General features: G+C 41.1%; 1 protein-coding gene across 2 annotated transcripts in view; it reads right to left on the minus strand.

Moving 5' to 3' along the window:
• Positions 1-19,165, minus strand: part of SRRM4 (serine/arginine repetitive matrix 4) — a 226,366-nt gene that overhangs the window by 11,806 nt on the left and 195,395 nt on the right. The window lies entirely within an intron of this gene.

The following is a 19,165-nucleotide window of genomic DNA, read 5'->3' on the forward strand; positions in this document are numbered from 1 at the left end:
AAAAGCATTTCCTGAATATAACATGGAACAAACATCACACAAAAAGAAAATGAAATAAAGGATAAAAGGAAAAAAAAGACATTAAGTATAAAGGAAAACTTGCAAACCAACATATTTAGCACCTTTCAACTAAGGGGAAAAAAACTAAATAAAATAAAAAGAACAAAAAAAAGAAAAGAAAAGAAAGTGACATCCTTAGCTGAAAAATTTAAAAAAAAAAAAAGGTCTATACAGAGATTTCTGTGTGTGAGTGTGTGTGTGTTTTTTCCCCCTGGAGAAGGTAGCTAAAGCTCTGGAGTGGTCTCTAATACAATCCCTAAGGTCTTAGCGGATAGCATCCACTTACCAATCAAGATTTCCTCCTTTAGTAGGTAAGGTGTAAGAAAAAGGGAAGAGCGGGGAACATCAGTCCATCATTAGAGTCTCAAATTACAAGAAAAAACATAAACCCTCTCTTCAAATCCTTACTCTCTGTTTTGCTTTATTTTTCTAATTTTCCAGTTTCTTTTAAAATTTTAATTATTTTTAAAGGTAGTCTGCCACTGGGGATAGTCAATTCTCTTTGATTTTTCATTGGGAACCTCAAGGTACCAATCTCATTAAATCACCAGAACTGTTTAAGTTGGCTCATGGATACACAGACTGAATATATATATATATATATGTATATGGGGCTACACATATATATGAAGAAATAATAATTAAAAAAAAAACACCAGGAAGAGGAGACCTATTTCTTTAGGCTGTTAGAGAGGAAGAACACTGCTATGACTTGAGTAGTTGGCTAAGGGTTGGACTTGGATTAGAAAGATAGGCAATCTTGTTAAGGGATGACTAGGGGAATCCAGAAAGAGAAATGCCATTGCTTTAAACTTTCAAATCTTGGAGGCATAGTCCAAAGGATTGTGGATTAAAAAACAACAACTGGATTTGCGTTGTCATAGTTGATGGGAGTGCCCTATGAGGAACTCTCTGTGCCAATGCCTCTTAGAAACAGTGTGTCATTTTCAAAGGCTTGGCATCCCAATTCAGTTTCCCTCTGTCAGGCATTCACTGATCAAAGGGCAAATGGGTTCAACCAACAGTCAAGGCCTGGTTTTGCCCAGTTTTTCTGGATACTTCAGACAAAAGCAGGTTTTATCAAGTCCCTTCTTGGTCAGAGGAGACTGGCCACAGGAAGGATGACTCAGTCATGGAGATGGAAGCAACAGTGACTGTCCATGCATGAGGCTAGTCAGTGTCACCCAGAATTCATAAGGATGAGATAGCCTTTCAGAGTGGTTTCCTGATTCCAAGTTTACTGTTAGTGGTCAATGGCTTAAGTTGGTTCTGGAGGGGAAGAAGAAGAAAGAGACTGGAATTCAGGGTGCGGGCAAAACATTCAGGTCCCAATTTGTGCAGTGGTCACTTGCATTAGAATCCATAACATTTAAAGTTATAATTATGTTAAACATGGTCTTTGGTTCCAGCCTTAAAGGAATGTGCAATGTGAGTTCAAATAACGTGACTACTTCACAGGATTCATTATTTACACTAATTGGGACCTAGATGCACTTGCTTACATTCTTCTTATGAAGGTGAGGTCAGCCTAAAGCCCACATGGGAGACACAGCCACCACTGGGCCATGGGAAACTGTCTGTGCTTCTCATGTCCACTTCTGCACACAGAGAAAAGCCAGCTTCTAACTGACCCGTGACCAGACTATACTTGCCTCTTTAGAAGGGAATGTGAACAAAGCCACTTAGATTGGGTTTTCCAGGGAGGTCAGTGGCATATTTCAAACCTAACACCCTATTCTCAATCACCTCCCCTCCTCTCCTGGCTCTGAAGTATAATTTCACAACCACAATAATAATAGATACATAGATAGCATTTATATAGTGCCTACTATGTGCCACACACTATACTAAATACTTCAAAATATTATCTCATTCGATCCTTAAAACAGCCTTGGGAGGTATTATCATCCCCATTTTACAGGTGAGGAAACTGAGGCAGACAGAGGCTAAGTGACTTGCCCATGGTCATGTAGTTAAGATATTTCTGAGGCTGGATTTGAACTTAGGTCTTCCTATCTCCAAGTCCATCCAGTCAGTGCTCTATCCACTGCACCCCTAGCTGCCTATGATGTTGTAAAAAGGATTCTTTTGGGGCAGCTAGGTGGTGCAGTGGATAGAGCACGGGCCCTGGAGTCAGGAGGACCTGAGTTCAAATCTGGTCTCAGACACTTAACACTTACTAGCTGTGTGACCCTGGGCAAGTCACTTAACCACAATTGCCTCATCCTGCCCCCCAAAAAAGGATTCTTTTAGGGGTATTTGGTTGTAATAGATAGCTACTGAGGTCCCTTCTGGTTCTAAAGCTCTGAGAAGTCCTCCTGGGTCATTGGCAGTGGAGTAGGGAGGCTAATTAATCCAGGAGTTTGGCGAAGGGAGGAGGAGGTTGTTTTAGGAGTAGTTGCCAACATAGGGAAGGATCAGTGAATCCAGTCTGAGAACTCTGGGGCAACCCAAGTGGCACATCACTCCTCTAATCCCTCAGTTTATTAATGGGAGCACAACTCCCCCTCCCCAATATACTCAATTCTCCCCATTTGAGATAGATGTCACAGAATTCTGCCCAGAATATCAGAACTGAAAGAGACCTCAGAAGTCATCTAAACTCATTCCTGAAAGAGAATCCTCTCTCTAATATCAAATGACTACCATGGCAAGTCATCATTCTACTTCAGCCTGAAGATGTCAAGGGAGGGGGAACCTGCTATCTTTCATGGAATCCTAGTCCACCTTTGGATACCTCTGTCAGGAAACTTTCCTTCTATCAAGTTCAAATTTACCTCTTTGTGACTTCCACCCATTGGCTCCTAATTTTGTCTGCTGGACTAAAGCAGGACAGATCCAATCCTCTTCCATGAGGCAGCCCAGTAGTTGCTTAGAGGTAACTCATCTTCTCCCAAAGTCATCTTTTTTTTTTTTTTTTTGCAGGGCTATGAGGGTTAAGTGACTTGCCCAGGGTCACACAGCTAGTAAGTGTCAAGTGTTTGAGACTGGATTTGAACTCAGGTCCTCTTGAATCCAGGACCAGTGCTTTTTATCCACTGTGCCACCTAGCTACTCCCCCCCACCCAAATCATCTCTTCTTCAGTCTGGACATCCCTAATCCCTTCGATTGGTCTTCATGAACTCATTCATTTACCGTCTTGTTCACTCTCCTCAGATGCTCTGCAGCTCATTAATGTCCTTTGTAAAGGACAAACTACCCCTCTGCCCCATTCCCTTGTACCTTGTTGTATCTAATGGGTGGGTTAGAACTTTTATATCCTATAGAGAATGCAGAGGTGCCTCCTGCCCTAGTGCCCCAACATGGCTAAAAAACAAAGTAGATAATATGGAAGAACATGCATTCTGTTTCCCCTGAATCCTCACCCCCAAGGTGACTTGCTAGAATAAAAGACTTCCTTTGCTAAATGGTCTATAAAAATATGCAGATTGTTGTTGTTGATCAGTCACATCTGACTCTTCCTGACCCCATTTGGAATTTTCTTGACAAAGATACTACAGTGGTTTGCCACTTCTTTCTCCAGTACATTTTACAGGTGAGGAAACTGAGGCAAATGGGGTTAAGTGACTTGCCCAGGGTCACACAGCTAATAAGTATCTGAGACCAGATTAGAACTCAGAAGATGAGTCCAGTCCTTTTGACTCCAAGCCTGAGCTCTATGCACTATGGCATCACCTAATTGCCCATATATAGATTGTATGAAACAAAACTACATGACCCAAACCATTTGCCCCACCCTTTTTTTTGGGGGGGGGGAAGGGCAAAGGGGGATCTCCCTCTATCAATGCAGATTATCAGCCACTGTACAATTTATATCCTTAGAGATTTGTCTGGGAGCACTAAATTTGAATGCCCTGTCCAGGGTCCTCCTGCCAATATGGATCTGTTTTCCCTACTCAGAGTCTGATGCTTTATCCTTCCTGTCATCACTGGTAAACTTAGAGCCAGGATTCCTCCCCCTCCCCCTTTCTCCTCTCCCTTTACCTTCTCCCAGTATTCTGGTACCTGAAATTGTCCACTGCATCTGCTTCCCTTAACCTATAAGCTGTTGCTGCAGATCCCTTTAGGGTGGGGAGGTCCAAGTCTTTTGTTTGTTTGTTTTTGGTCCAAGTCTTAAATAAATGTAGGTAAGTGAATTGGTGATGGCTTAGAGTCTGGATTAAATGATGTCCTATCCCCCTAGCTGTTAGTATATCTTCTTCCAAATTACCTTGTATTTATTTTGCATACATGCTGCATATACTCAGGTGTCTATATCTCATCTCTCTCAGTGGAATTTAAGCTGCTTGAGGCAGGCATTCTTTCATCTCCCTCTGAGGGGCTCCATTTCCTCATTTACAAAATGGGGGGGGGTGTTGGACTAATGTCTCTGAGGAAGTACCTTCCAGGTCCAAAACTCTCTTCCTATAATCGGGGTTCCAATCCCACCTTTGATGCTTATTGCCCATGTGACCTTGGGCAAGTCACTTTATCAACCTGGGGTTCAATTTCCTCATTTGTAAAACAAGGGGATTGAATTCACTGGCCTCTGTGGTCCCTTCTAGCTCTAGGTATATGAAGCCTAATTATCCCCAGATGGCAGATGAGGAAGTTGGTGAAGTGGCTTTGATGATGATGAAGAATGGTTAAGTGACTCTTTGAGGGTCACAGAGTATCTGAGACAAGGTGTCTTTGTGACACCAAGTCCAACACTCTCTCCACAGTGTCACACTGCCCAGGTGTCCTGGCTCCAAAGGGAATCATCATAGATTCTGAGTCAAAAGGGCCTTCACAGGACAACTGAACAAGAATCTCTTCTATAGTCACACCCATACCCCACACTTCCCAGTTTCGGCCCTCTCATGTCACCTCTCACATAGAAATAACTTTTTCTCAAATAGAAATAACTTGGTATGATTCTAATATATGATAGTAATACTTAAATAATTCTATGATTACATTTAGATAATGATCATATATAATAATCATATTTATGCAATAATCATTTTTCATGGAGTTGTGAAGAAAACACCATAATTCTTAAAGCAGTATAGAAATATCTTAATAATATTGAAAAATATGATTATTATTTAATAATAGATTATCATTATTAGTAAAAAGAGTAACAATACTGACATGTCAATTGGACAAGTTGTAAGATCTGGAAGAGACCTTAGGGATCAACCAACCAAATACGTTCATTTTAAAGATGAAGAAACTGAGGCTTAAACTATAGTGACTTGTCTATGTTAACAGAAAGGAACTGGGGAAGGAATAAGTATTTATATATTGTCTACTATGTGCCATGCACTGTGCTAAGCACTTTACAAATATTATCTTATTTGATCTTCACAACAACCCTACAAGTTAGTGCTGTTATATATTTTATAGTTAAGGAAATTGGGGTAGACAGAAGTGAAGTGTAGGAGAAGTGAAGTGAATGTATAGGATCCCACAGATAGTAAATGTCAGAGGCTGGATTTGAAGTCAAATCTTCCTGAATCCAGGCCTAGCTCTCTATCCATTGTGCCACCTAGGTGTCTCTAAATGACAATATCTTAATCGTCTAGGGTCTGGAGTTTCCTATTGTCTTCCTAAGGATACCCAGGGACAGTGAGTCCATGATGCCCCTCTCTCATGCTTTATTTTTCCAAGGAGGGCACATTATATGATGGAAAGTCCCCAGGAGTCAGGAGACTGGGCTATTCTAGTCCTGGCTCTTCCACAGATTAGCTGTGTGATCCTGAACAGAATATTGCCCCTCTCTGGCCCTCAGTGCCCTCCTCTATTTAAGGAGGTCCCGAATATCCCTTCTAGTCCTAAGAGTTTATGAAGCTGATAACCAGTGAGAATGAATGAGGATCCAGGGATATTCCCACTGCCAGTGGATAGATTTAGGATGGGAGGGTAAAGAGAACAAAAACTCTGTATCATCTGATAGAATCTTTGATTTGGGAGTGATCTCACAGGTCATCTGGTACATTTGGACTTGAACAAGAATCTATCCTCCAACAACCCTAGCAAGGGGTCACTCAACCTTTGATTGGAGCATACTTTCACTTAGCCTAATGCCTGGCATATGCTTAATACATGTTCCATATATATCTATATAGTCATATGTTTATCTATCTAATATTTATCTATCATCTAATATTCATCTATCATCTCTCCCTGTATTCATGTATGTATATATGCATATATACATATATAAACTATCTATCCATCTATCTTTACCTATCTATCCATCATATATCTAAGATTCATCTATAATCTTTCTCTTTCCTTCCCTCCCTCTCTTTCTCTGTATATATAGATATCTCATTTTTCTATCTCTCTCTCTTTACCTATCCATCCATCATCTCTATTCATTCCTCTATCATGTATATATTTACTGATCATCTCTATCATACATCTATCATCTATATATCTATTATCAATTGATTTATCCATCTATCATCCATCCATCCATCTATTCACCCACCCACCCATCTATCTATCGATCTCTTGATCTGTTGATCTATCTATCCATCTATCCATCCACCCATCCATCCATCCATTCATCTACTTATCTATCTACCTTCCAAGGTGGTCCATTCCCCTTTGGGACATTTCTAGTTAGATAATTGTTTCTTCCATTGAGCCCCAATCTGAAACTTCCTCCTTCTTACACCCTCTGGGGACAAGCAAAATAAGGCTTGTATACAAACAAAATCTCAGGAATCATTTAGTCCAATTTTCTTGAACAAGAGTGTTCTCTATGATATAGAAAAAAAATGGCCATCCAGCCTTTGTTTGAAAATCTCTCATCAGAGTGAAATCCTTATTTCCCAAGTAAGCCCTTACCACTTGGGCATTGATTTCATTTTCCTGCTACAAGCCTATTTGTAACTTCTTCCCATTCTCCCAATTCTGACTGCTAAGGTCAAGAAGAATACACCTGATTTCTCTTTCCCTTACAGCCCTTCAGACACTTGAAGAAAATAACAATATTCATCTTGAGTCTTCTCTTCTCTAGGCTAAGCATTCCCATTTCCTCCAACCTATGGTCACATGGCAAGATTTCGAGATCTACCATCCTCATCACCCTCTGGGTATCTCCAGTTTATCAACATCTTCCATCAAAAGTGAACATGATACTCCAGAGTGGCCTGACTGGGGCCGAGTACAAAAGGGGCTATCTGCCTCCTTACTCCTATATACTATGATTCTCTTAAAGAAGAAATCTACCACTGCATTACCCAGAAAAGAAAGTTCTTAGTGTCAAAATCTTCAGCATTGTCAAATTCTTCAACACCTGAAGTAGATGGGGTTTTATCCAAGGAATGACATTAAAGAATGAAGCAAGGGGGTAGGTAGGTGGTGCAGTGGATAAAGCACCAGCCCTGGATTCAGGAGGAACTGAGTTCAAATTTGACCTCAGACCCTCGACACTTATTAGCTGTGTGATCCTGGGCAAGTCACTTAATCTTCATTGCCCCGAAAAAACAAACAAACAAACAAACAAAAACCCAAAACAAAATAAAAAGAATGAAGCATTACCAACTGCTTTGCTGCTGTACCCTAAGGACCATGGGGATTTTCCCATCTGACTTTCAACTGAAGTTTTCTCTCTCCGTTTCCTCCCCCTCATTAGAACAGGGACTGTTTCTGCTTCTCTCTCTTTTTTTTTTTAATCTCCAGTGCTTAGAATGGTGCTTGGTACAAAGTAAGTACTTAATAAATTATTTTCATTCATTCATTCATTCATTCATTCATTCATTCATTCATTCATTCACTCATTCTTTTTCTTGGCTGCCATATCACAAATTTCTTCTCTCCATCAACCCTGAAACCTGCCTCCCTCTGTCCCCTTGCCTTTTTTTCAGTGAGCTTGAGTTTCTGGCAGCAGGGATCAATCAATTAACCAACAAGCATTTATTAAGAACCTTCAATGTGCTGGACACTGGGTTAGGTGCTAGAGACACAAGGACAAAAATGAAATAGCCACTGCCTTTATTGGGGGTGTCACCAAATACACCTATAAACACAAAAAATAAATACAAAATAAAAGAGAGGACGTATCATATGGTGGGTAGAGTGCTGGACTGGAATCAGGAAGACCTATTTTCAAATCTGTGTCATTATAAATACTATTATTATTAATTACAAACAATAAATAAATATTAATACTCTGATTATCTTGTGATCCTGATCTACAAGAGCGTTGAACTACAGGGCCTCAAAGGTCCCTTCCAGCTTCAAAAGCTATGCTGTGACGCCATGACCCTGCATACAAGGTAAGGGAGAGATGACTAGCATTTGTGGGGAGGTGAGTATCAAGAAAGACTTCATGTGGTACATTCATAAATGCATTTGCACCTAGTTTAAGTCAGGCTGTCCAAAACTCTCACCACTGAAGGGGGCCAGATTGACTGGACCTTCTCCTTGAGGGAGGATGACAAAAATCTCCTCCCTCCTCTAATGCCATTCCCCTACCATATCTCATCAGGAGTCAGGAATCTAGATATTAGAGATAAAATAAAGTCAGAACAGGTAGATAGGAGAGAGAGCTGTTATCAATGGAAAACCCCACTGATATATGAATGGGCTATTTGCAGATATGAGGATGGGGTGTTTTCTAGAATTTCCAACAACCCACCAAATATCCCAGGAAAACCAGGAAAGCTTTGTCTATATCCTTTTTTTTTTTTTTTTTTTTTTTTACCATGCAGCTCAGTCTCTGGGCATAGAGTCTGGCAGCATCCTAAAGTTTGTGCTGAAGAAGCAAGCCATGGTCTGTTTTACATTCATTGGCTGTCAAAGTCTCCCCGACTACACTGCCCCCAACCTCCACTTTGGGGAAAGCACATGTTCAGAATTTATGCTAAAGCTCCTTGATTCTGCCTTTCCCTCCAGATTTCTCCCCTCCCCCTAGCTTTTTTAAACATGTTAACTAACTCCTCTCCACCTCCACCCTCACACTTTCTCTAGGCTCTGTAAGATCATGAGGTCAGTGACCAGGTCAGCCTCAGAAGGATATAGAAGACAAGAATATCTCAAGATGTTCACTTCTGGGGCAGCTAGGTGGTGCAGTGGATAGAGCACTGGCCCTGGATTCAGGAGGACCTGAGTTCAAATCTGGCCTCAGACACTTAACACTCACTAGCTGTGTGACCCTGGGCAAGTCACTTAACCCCAATTGCCTCACTAAAAAAAACAAAAAATGTTCACTTCCGAACAATGATCAATGAGAGGATACTTATGGGCCCTTGGCCCCATCTTTTTCACTGAGATCCATCCTTGCCCAGCCAATTTGCTTTCTTTCCTTTTCTTCTTTTATCTTCGCATTTATTCTTTATCCAGAGCCTCCACAAAGGCATACATCTGAACAGGAGGCTTGTGGTGTGGTGGGGAAAATAACAATTTAGAGTCAGGGGCCCTGGGTTGAATCCCCAGTCTATTTACTAGAGACAGAACCTTGGGCAAGTCACTTGCCCACATTGGGGCTCAGTTTCCTCATCTCTAAAAATGAGATTGATCTAGATAAGCTCCGGGAGTGTCATCTCTTGACCCGAGTCTCCTCCTTCCTAAAGTGAGGGGGTGGGGTTGGATGAGATAACGCCTAACATTCAGATCTAAATCTGTCCTACGTGAGACAGAACACTGGATTCTGAGTCAGTGGACTTGGATTCAAGTCCTACCCCTGTGATTTACCTACCTGAGCAACCCTGCTGCCTCATCTTTACAATGACAGGGCTGGACTAGATGCCTTCTGGGTGCTTCCTAGTTCTAAATCTGTTTCCATTATCTCATGGGTGCTCTATGGGGAGGTACAGAATTTGAGCCTGAAGAGCAACAAAGTGAACTAATGTCATTACATATGATCTCCTGGATGTTGGAAATGCTGTCTTTATTCTTTAAGAAATATCCACTTGTACTAAATTGAAACTCTTAAACATAAATGTATATTTAGAACATATACTTTAGAAATACCCCAATCTCCTACCTCCTTGGCTCTGACCAAGGAAGGTGCCCAAGGAGTCAATGAATTTGAAGGAGTAACCAGGTGCCAGGAAGCTTTGGGAAATCTTTCATGTCTAAATAAAAAATTTCTAATCTCCACTGCTTTTTTTTTTTCCCCCAGCAGAAACACCATCACTACGACGGAAAAAACCATGTTAAGTTTTGCAAAGTACCTTACCTATTGCATCTCATTCACTCCTCACAATGACCCTGCAGAGGAGGTGCTTCTATAATCCCCATATACAACATTCTCCTTGGCCCCTGTGTGGCTTTTCCCAGGCTGTGCCCTCTCCCTATTATGATGGTGAGCCTGCATGTCCTGGAATCCCTTTTTCCAGTCACGATTCATCTCAAGTATCACCACCTACACGAAGCCTTTTCTGACAATCCAATTGTTAGGCCTTCCTCTTAAAATGATTTTGCAGTTATAATGTCTATAGGTAATTTGTATCTCATGTATATGTTTATCATGTATATGTATACTGTGTTATAGGTGTACGTTTTGCAGTTATTATGTACGTTATATGTATCTCATGTATATGTTTACCATGTATGTGTATAGTTATATCACGGGTATGTTTTGATGTTATAATGTCTATATTATATGTATCTCATGCATATGTTTATCACATATGCACTGTGCTATAACATGTATGTTTTTGCAGTTATAGGTATATTTTATAGGTATACTATGTTATAATGTATATGTTTATATGCATTTAACAGGTTCATATACATATAAAAGTTAGTTATAGCATGTTATACTATGTATATGTTTTACAGTTATAATGCATTTATTTTTCATTAGCTTATTTGAAAATATTCTTTTCCTCACCCCTGACCCAGCAGAATGAAAGCTCCTCGTGGGCAGGGGGCTAATGCATTTATATCAGTGTATCTTCTCCATTTCGCAGAGGGCCTGGTGAGAATGAAGTGCTTTATAAATGTTTGTTGAGCTGAATCATTTTGTTTTTGTTTTCATTTTTGGTGAGGCAATTGGGGTTAAGTGACTGGCCCAGGGTCACTCAGCTAATAACTGTCAAAGGTGGAATTCTTATTCACAGAAGAATGGCCATTGAAAAATATTATCTATTTGCTATCTATTCTTCCCCTCCCTCCCATTTCCACACCCATTAAGTATTCTGTCTGATCTTAGATTTTTTCTCTCTCTCAGTGTCTGCCTCATCTCCTCTGTCCTTAATGTTCTGGTGTTAACACAGAGTGTTTTTTAATAAGTAATTAAATACCCGCTATGAACTCCAGTTCCCTCAATTTTCACAGGGAGTCTCTCTGAGCCCTCGGGGAAAGCCTGTGTGGTTATTTATTGTTTTTGTTTCAAATCATTATTTAATCAAGAACGGGAAAAAAGGCAACCTCTCACTTACACTTCAAAATTTAATTTCAACCGAATCCCAAGATCGAGAGGCAGCCAGACCTAATAGGTTACAAAAATACAATCAGGAAGAGAATTCCAATTAAATTGAACAAGGCCATTTACTGGGCTTCAAATGGCCCCTTGGAGAGATATGGCTATAAATTTTTTCCCCCCTGCCATATGGGGAATAGAACATTCTCTTGTGAGCAGGGCTGTGTGGCTTGGCTTTTTAGCTGGGAAGATTGCTCTCACATCTTTCGTGAGCTCTCATTTCTAAGGGACATTAGGTTTATTCTCTTTGCTGCTTTTCATCTCCCCTTGTAGGATAATATTGAAGATCAATGAAGACTTGATGTTGCTGACCCCTGTGCAAACTCCAGTGTTCACTGGAGGGCTGATGGGGGAAGGAGACTGTGAAGATCACCGGGAGGGGAGAGAAGTGGAGAGTGGGGGAGACCTGTGGGATGACAATAAGGCATATCAGCCGGAACTCGGTGCAGACCTCGGGAGTAATTTGTCCACAGAACACACAGGCTTGAAGTCTATTAATAGAACCAATAAATGCAGGTCTGAGTTAGTTTCAGGGTGGGGGTGGAGAAGGAAATACTCTCTGGGTAAAATCCAAACTCCTTGAGGGCAGGGAGAGTTTCATTTTTTTCTTCATATCCACAGCATTCCATACAATGCCTGGCATAATTACAATACTGACAGGCATTTATTAAGTGCCTACAGTATACCAAGTCCTGGAGATACAAATAGAAAAAAAAACAAAACCTCGACAGAACAATCCTTAAATCCTCATATTCTAATGCGAAGAAAAGAAGCTTCAGCTGCAGGGGAGATGCAGAGACTCAACATTGCTTAAGGTAAAATCTTCTTGAACATCATTTCCCTTGAGGAGGAAGCCATATTGGTTTCTAATGGTGACTCACTTGACAATGCCAAGGACTTTGATGGGGAAGACCTTTTTCTCCAGGACTTCAGTAGCCGTGGCTGCCAAGGAGGCAGGGGCAGGAGTGGGGAGGGGTGGGCAGGGCAGTTGTTGTGAGAATCAAATGAGATCATATATGTAGAGTCCTTTGCAAACCTTAAAGGGCTATAGAGATGCCAGCTATATAAATAAATGTTAGCACAATGGTTATCACAGTGCCTGGCACATAGTAGGCATTTAATAAATGTTATTTAAATTGAACTGGATTGAATAGTGCAGCAGTGTCAAAGTCTATGAGAAACAGGCTACATATTATCTTAGAAAATTAATATCACTTGTGTTGTATTTTTATTAATTTTGTTAAACACTACCCAATTATATTTTGTTTTTGTTTTTAAATTTTAAATTAAAAAAATTTTTTTTGTTGCAATGAGAGTTAAGTGAGTTGCCAGGGTCACACAGCTAGTAAGTGTCTAAGGGCGGATTTGAACTCAGGTCCTCCTGAGTCCAGGGCCAGTGCTTTATCCACTGTGCCACTTAACTGCCGCCTACCCAATTATAGTTTAATCTGGTTGTGCAGGGCTACATATTTAACAGCTCTGCTATATCAGATATAGAGGAGGTTATAGAGCCAGGGAAACTTGGGTTCAAGTGCTACTTCTGACATTCACTAGCTATGTGAGCCTGGAAAAGTAAAAAAAAAAAAATGTCTCCGAGCCTCAGTTTCCTTATCTGTAAAATGGAGATTATTCAACAGCATCTTCCCACCTCCCAAAGTTGTCGTGAAGATTAAAAGATATACATATATATATATATATATAAAATATGTACAACACTTCAAAACCTTAAAGTGTCATATAAATATTATCCATTATGATTATTATTTATTATTATTCTTATACCCCCCAGCATGGTACATTACTAATAAAAGATGCTTTTTACTGATATTGGTGAGGTAAAAGAGATGGCTTATGTCATGGGCAAGTGAGTGTGAGGGAGCTCAGGGGTGTGTGTATGTATATATATGCATATATGTTCATGTATGTATACACACATAAACATACACACCTGTGCTCCCCTCCACATATATGTATATATGTGTACACATATGCCTGTGTGTCTGACCTCCTCCCTCCCTGTCTCTCTATTTATATCTGTGCATGTACATACACACATATACTTATATACATGCATACGTATATACACATATGCCCATATACATACACACATGTTTGTGTGTCTTTCTTTTCCATCCTTCAAATCATCCTCTCCCCCTTCCCCCTCCCCCCTGCATCCCCCCAAGCACTCTTGGTTCCCCAGTATCCTGCTGTCCTGCCTGATCATGCCTTGTCCATATCACTTGAATTTTGCCCTAGACCTAGAGATAGCGTCAAGTTACCTTGGCTCCCTGCCTAGTATTTAAATAAGACACAAGCCTGGGTTTGCATATTCATATATGCAAACGATCCCCCACTTGATTTAGTGGTCCTGTCCTTGATTTTTTAAGGGCTGTGCATCTCTTACTGCTGCAGCGGGGTGTTGAAAGAGTCTGATTTTGCCATTTAAAAATGACAGATTGGAAAATCCCAGCTCAGTAGGGAGGGCTGGAGGCAACCGCTTGGGTACAATCACTGTGGAGCTGTCTGATTCCCTCCTTCTCTAACTTAGCAACTTTCCCCAACCTTGCCGTCTCTGATAGAGGATGTTGGTGAGTACCAGCCATTGAAATGAATTCGAGGTGGTGTGGCCCAATGTGCAGAGCACCCTGGCCATGGACTCCAGCCATATTTCTGCTGCTGACTGGCTATTGTGACCTTGGGAAAACCATTTCCCCATTGAATCAAGTTTCTTTCACATACTACCTGTGACCTTGGGTATATTGCTTCACCACACCAAGCCTCAGTTTTCTCATTTTGTAAAAGAAGGGACGTTTGAAATAAATGATCTCTGGAGTCCCGTCCAGTTCCAAGTCCTCTTTATGCCTCTTATAAAAAGAAAGAATTTGCTTTTCTCCTCAGGAGTTAGGGACTACTAGAGAGAATGTCTACCTTAAAAGAAAAAGATCCCCACATTGGGTAGATCTGCTTGACCCTCTCCCCATTATTAAAAGGATGGAGGGGGGAAGGGGAATTTCTAAAAATTGTTATGATGTAAAAATTAAAATTATTAATAAAATTTAATGTTCTTTTAAATGGGAGGTTGGACTTGGTGCCTTACCAGGTCTCTTCTAACTTTTAGTCACAGAATAAGGCTTTTTTTTTTTTTTTGGTGAGGCAATTGGGGTTAAATGACTTGCCCAGGGTCACACGGCTAGTAAGTGTTAAGTGTCTGAGGCTGGATTTGAAATCAGGTCCTCCTGAATCCAGGGCCAGTGCTCTATCCACTGCGCCATCTAGCTGCCCCCAGCATAAGGCTTTTAACCTTTTTATCTTTTGTGACCTGGGCCCCTTTGACAGGGGAAGCCTGTGGGGTCCTTCTCAGAAGCATGTTTTTAAAGGTATAAAATAAAATATACAGGATCACAGAGGGAACAAATTATATTAAAATATAGTAATTGAGATATAAAAAATAAAATTTATAGGCCCTTTGGTTAAGAACACATAGCCATATATATATGGGTATAATATGTATCTATATGCTGAGGAAAATATATAAGCACATGCAAACATATACACATATACTATAGATTTAGTGCTAGGAGAAACCTTGATAAGTAAGTTTGCTGAGGGCAGGTTCTCTTTCATTTTTGTTTTTGTAACCCTGATACCTAGAATAGTGCCTGGAATATAATAGGCACTTAATAAATGTTTAATGATTGATTGGTAGACTAGATATCATGTTGTCTAGCTCTCTCACTTTACAGAGGAGAAAACAGGCCCTTTGGGACTTAGGGTCTTCATCAGATGCCAAACTGTCCAGGAGTTGGCTGTTGATAGCCGTGGTGTCTCCTCCCTCCCCATTGCCAGCCCAGGCTCCAAGATGGGAGATTCTGAGTCTTTTGCTGTGGTTGGGGATTGGGGGGGGGGATTGAGTTGGGCATGTATTTAAAAGCACGAGCTCTGGAGGATTCCAGCTTTGGGGTGCCCAAGAAGCAGCTCACATTCTGCATCATCTCCTCATACATTTTCAATCAGGATTTGGTTATTAAATGCTCCAGAGGAGTGGAAGCAATCTCTAGGAGAGTAGCCATGAGAAAAGGAAGAGAGCAGTCATAAAAAGAAAGTTGGGTTGGGAGAGATGTCAAAGCTCGATGTCAATCCTTTCTGCTTCTTTGTTTCTTCTTAAATATTTTTTGATGATGCCCTTTGTTTCTTCTATCACAGCTCTTCCTCACAATGTCTCCTCCACACCCTAGGTTGAATCCAATCTCTCTCTCTCTCTCTCTCTCTCTCTCTCTCTCTCTCTCTTTTTGCAGGGAAATGGGGGTTAAGTGACTTGCCCAGGGTCACACAGCTAGTAAGTGTCAAGTGTCTGAGGCTGGATTTGAACTCAGATCCTCCTGAATCCAGGACCAGTACTTTATCCACTGCGCCACCTAGCTGCCCTCCTCTCTTATAACAAAGGGACAGAATTAAACCTAAGCACCTGTTCCAGTGGGGGGAAAGGCATATACCATTCTTCAGGAAAGTCCTTTCATTAAAAGTCACATCCGGTCTCAATGGAAACCTTTTAGGGTGGTCAAGATTACGGACTCTAGACTTGAAGCTAAAAGATCTCCATAAAGCCATGGAGTCCAGCTTTTTTATGGATGAAGAAACTGAGATGCAAAGAGAAGTGACTTGTATAAGGTCATGTAGGTAGCAAGAGTCAGAGTAGGGATTTGAACCTAGATCCTTTCATGTCAGACCCAATGGCCTTTCCATTAAATCTGAGGATAGGTTCATTGCTCACAGATTTAAGTTTGGAAGGGACATCAGAGGTCCCTCAACCCAGTCTCTTCGTTTTTCAGATGAGGAAAATAAGTGCCTAAGTTAAGTGCCTATCCCAAGGTTCACACAGTTATTTAGTGGCAGGGCTAGGATTTGAACCCAAGTCCTCTGAGCCCACATCCTACTGTTCCACACAGGAATTAAAGGACTGCAGATTTTGATCTGGATGGGACCATCTAGTTCAACCCTGTCTTCCTTAAGAGAGGAAGTAATTTGCCCTAGGCCACATAGGTGGCTAGTAAGTGGAAGAGCTCAGATCCAAACCTAGGACTTCTTATTGAACCCGGTTTGCTATTTGCACCACAGTGTCTGAAAGCTGGAACTCTCTTTTAGACAACTATTGAAAAGTGGATGGAGACTAGAACAGTAATCTGTGAACTGGGGAAATGTAGACCTCCCTTCAATCTGGATGATTTAGGCTCTGCAAAGAATTATGGCACCCATACTGAATCAGGCAGTCCAGAAAGAAGCCACAATCTGAGGCACACAAGGTGGCAAAAGAGATGATGGGGGAGGAGTTTTTCTGGAACACTCCTGTCAGCCTTATGGTTCTCCAGAGGGAAGGGTGGGGGAGAGGGAGGGATGGAAGGACCTCATCATTTACTGTGTCTGAATTCATAGACCTGAAGCATTTTTAATGCCTTCTTCATTTGGATTTGTAATTTTAAAAAATCCCCTGACACAGGCGCCTGGCCACCTGACAAGCCAAAGACTCATTTTGCCCATCCTCCCAGGGGACCTGTATTCAGCAGCCAATCAGTCAATTTCCATAAACTGGAGGGGAGAAGAGAGGTTGAATTTCCTGCCATGTTTTCACAAGCACAGGTCCCAGCATCTTGTTAGGAGACCTGGGCTATGAAGGACAAAATATACACCAGCAGTTTCTCTTAGAGTTTCTATGGATGACAGAGCTGATGGAAGAAATTTGGAGCTGGAAGATGCTTGACTAGATAGGTATGTATATCTATCTATAGATGCAACTATCTCTATCTCTATAGATAGAAAGTTAGAGAACATCTATCCTTTCTATTATCTATCTATCTATCCATCTCCCCATCTCTCTGTCCATCCAGCTGTTTGTCCATCCATCTGTCTGCCCATCTCTGTTGGTCTGTCTGTCCATCCATCCATCTCTTCATCCATCTGTTCATCCATCCATCCATCCATCCATTCATCCTGCTATCCATCTATGTAGTTTCTGCTCAAGGTGGGGAGAGGGGCAGAAATAGTCATAGCATCCAGAATTTCAGAGCTGAAAGGGTTATCAGAGACTACCTAGTCTCACCCCAACCTAAACAAAAATTCCCTTATGACACCCCCCACAAGTGGTCAGCCAGCCTTTGCTTGAGAATCTCCAATCATGGGGCACTTACTACCTCCTAAGAGAACCTGTTACACTTTTAGATAGCTCAGGAAGCTTTTTCTTGTCAAACTTATCTTTCTTTCCAACTTCCCTTCATTGTTACTAATTTTGCCCTTTGGGACCAAAGAGAATAACTCTAATCTGTTTTCCGAGGGATGGCCCTTCAAATACCACTTCCTTCCCCCTCTCCCCTGCCAAACCTTCCATGGGTATTCCCATCTATATAGGCTACATATTCTGAGCTTCTTCATATATGAACTTGAGGCCATTCACTATCCTGGTTGTTATCCTCTAGACTCACTCCAGCTTATCAAAATCCTTTCTAAAATATGACACCAAGGACTGAACACAATACTCCAGGTCCGTACACAGCAAGATTGTCACCTCTATAGTCCTGGATGCTTTACCTCTCTTAATATAATCCAATATCATGTTAGATTTATTGGTGGTCATAATCACACCGTTGTTCCATGTTGAGCTTATGGCTCATTATCACCCCCAGATCTTTTTCAGACAAAGTGCTATCTATCCCCATGTCCTCCATATTCTATTTGTGAAGTTGTGGGGTTTTTTTGAACCAAGGTATAAGACTTTCCACTTATCTGTCAGGAATGTAAACTGACCAGATATGTCCCTACATGGGGGCCTGGAATTTTGACTCTATCATCCAGTGTGGCAGCTATCCCCATTTGCCTCCTGTAGACATTGTTTACATGTGCAAAAGCAGACCATGGGGCCATGACAAAAGAAGCTAAAATCACTTGATTAACTCGGATTCTTTGCCTGCTACCACATGGGAATATGGGAAGCATGGAGTTCCCTTTCTCTAGCAGGAAGGTTTTGACTTAGATGGTCTCTCTCTGCTGATAGTCAGAGTCCTCTATCAAAGCTAGAAGAGACTATGGAAATAATATACTTCCTACTCCATTTTTTTTTTTTTACAAAAAAGATGAGGCCTTCAATGAAGAAGACTGATTTAATCAAAGTCACACAGCAGCAGAGGAAGGACTAGAACTCAGGTCTTGTAAGTGCCTTGAAATCCTTCATCTTATTTGTCTATATATCCCTAGTACCTAGCGGGTACTCAATAAACAATTGTTGAATTGAACCAAATTAAACCAAAATCAACACTCGATGAGCAAAGATCCCACTTGGGCTAGAATATATTCAGCTACCACTTGGCACCTGAGAGTGGGAATATGAAGATTGGGAGTTTAATCAAATCTTGTAGATAGGCACCGATAAAGAGCCACATTGATGTTTATGCATAATTGGGGGGCATTTGCCCAGCTAGTCAGTGAGGTGGTAAACCCTGCCTCCTAATGAACATCTGAAGGATGACGACCTTAAACCTTCTCTAACCATGGAAACCCTTTCCCAGAATGCCTTGATGTCTACATGGCTGTCATCAGAAGCCTTCCCCAGTGAATATTCCACCATGACATCCTGCCCATCCCACCCTCCACTGTAGCTGTTTCTTGTTTCTACAATGTATTTTCTAAGAATGAAGGTTACAAAGGGTCTC

The sequence above is a fragment of the Dromiciops gliroides genome, chromosome 1 (genome assembly GCF_019393635.1).
Source record: "Dromiciops gliroides isolate mDroGli1 chromosome 1, mDroGli1.pri, whole genome shotgun sequence".
In the NCBI taxonomy this organism is placed as follows: domain Eukaryota; kingdom Metazoa; phylum Chordata; class Mammalia; order Microbiotheria; family Microbiotheriidae; genus Dromiciops; species Dromiciops gliroides.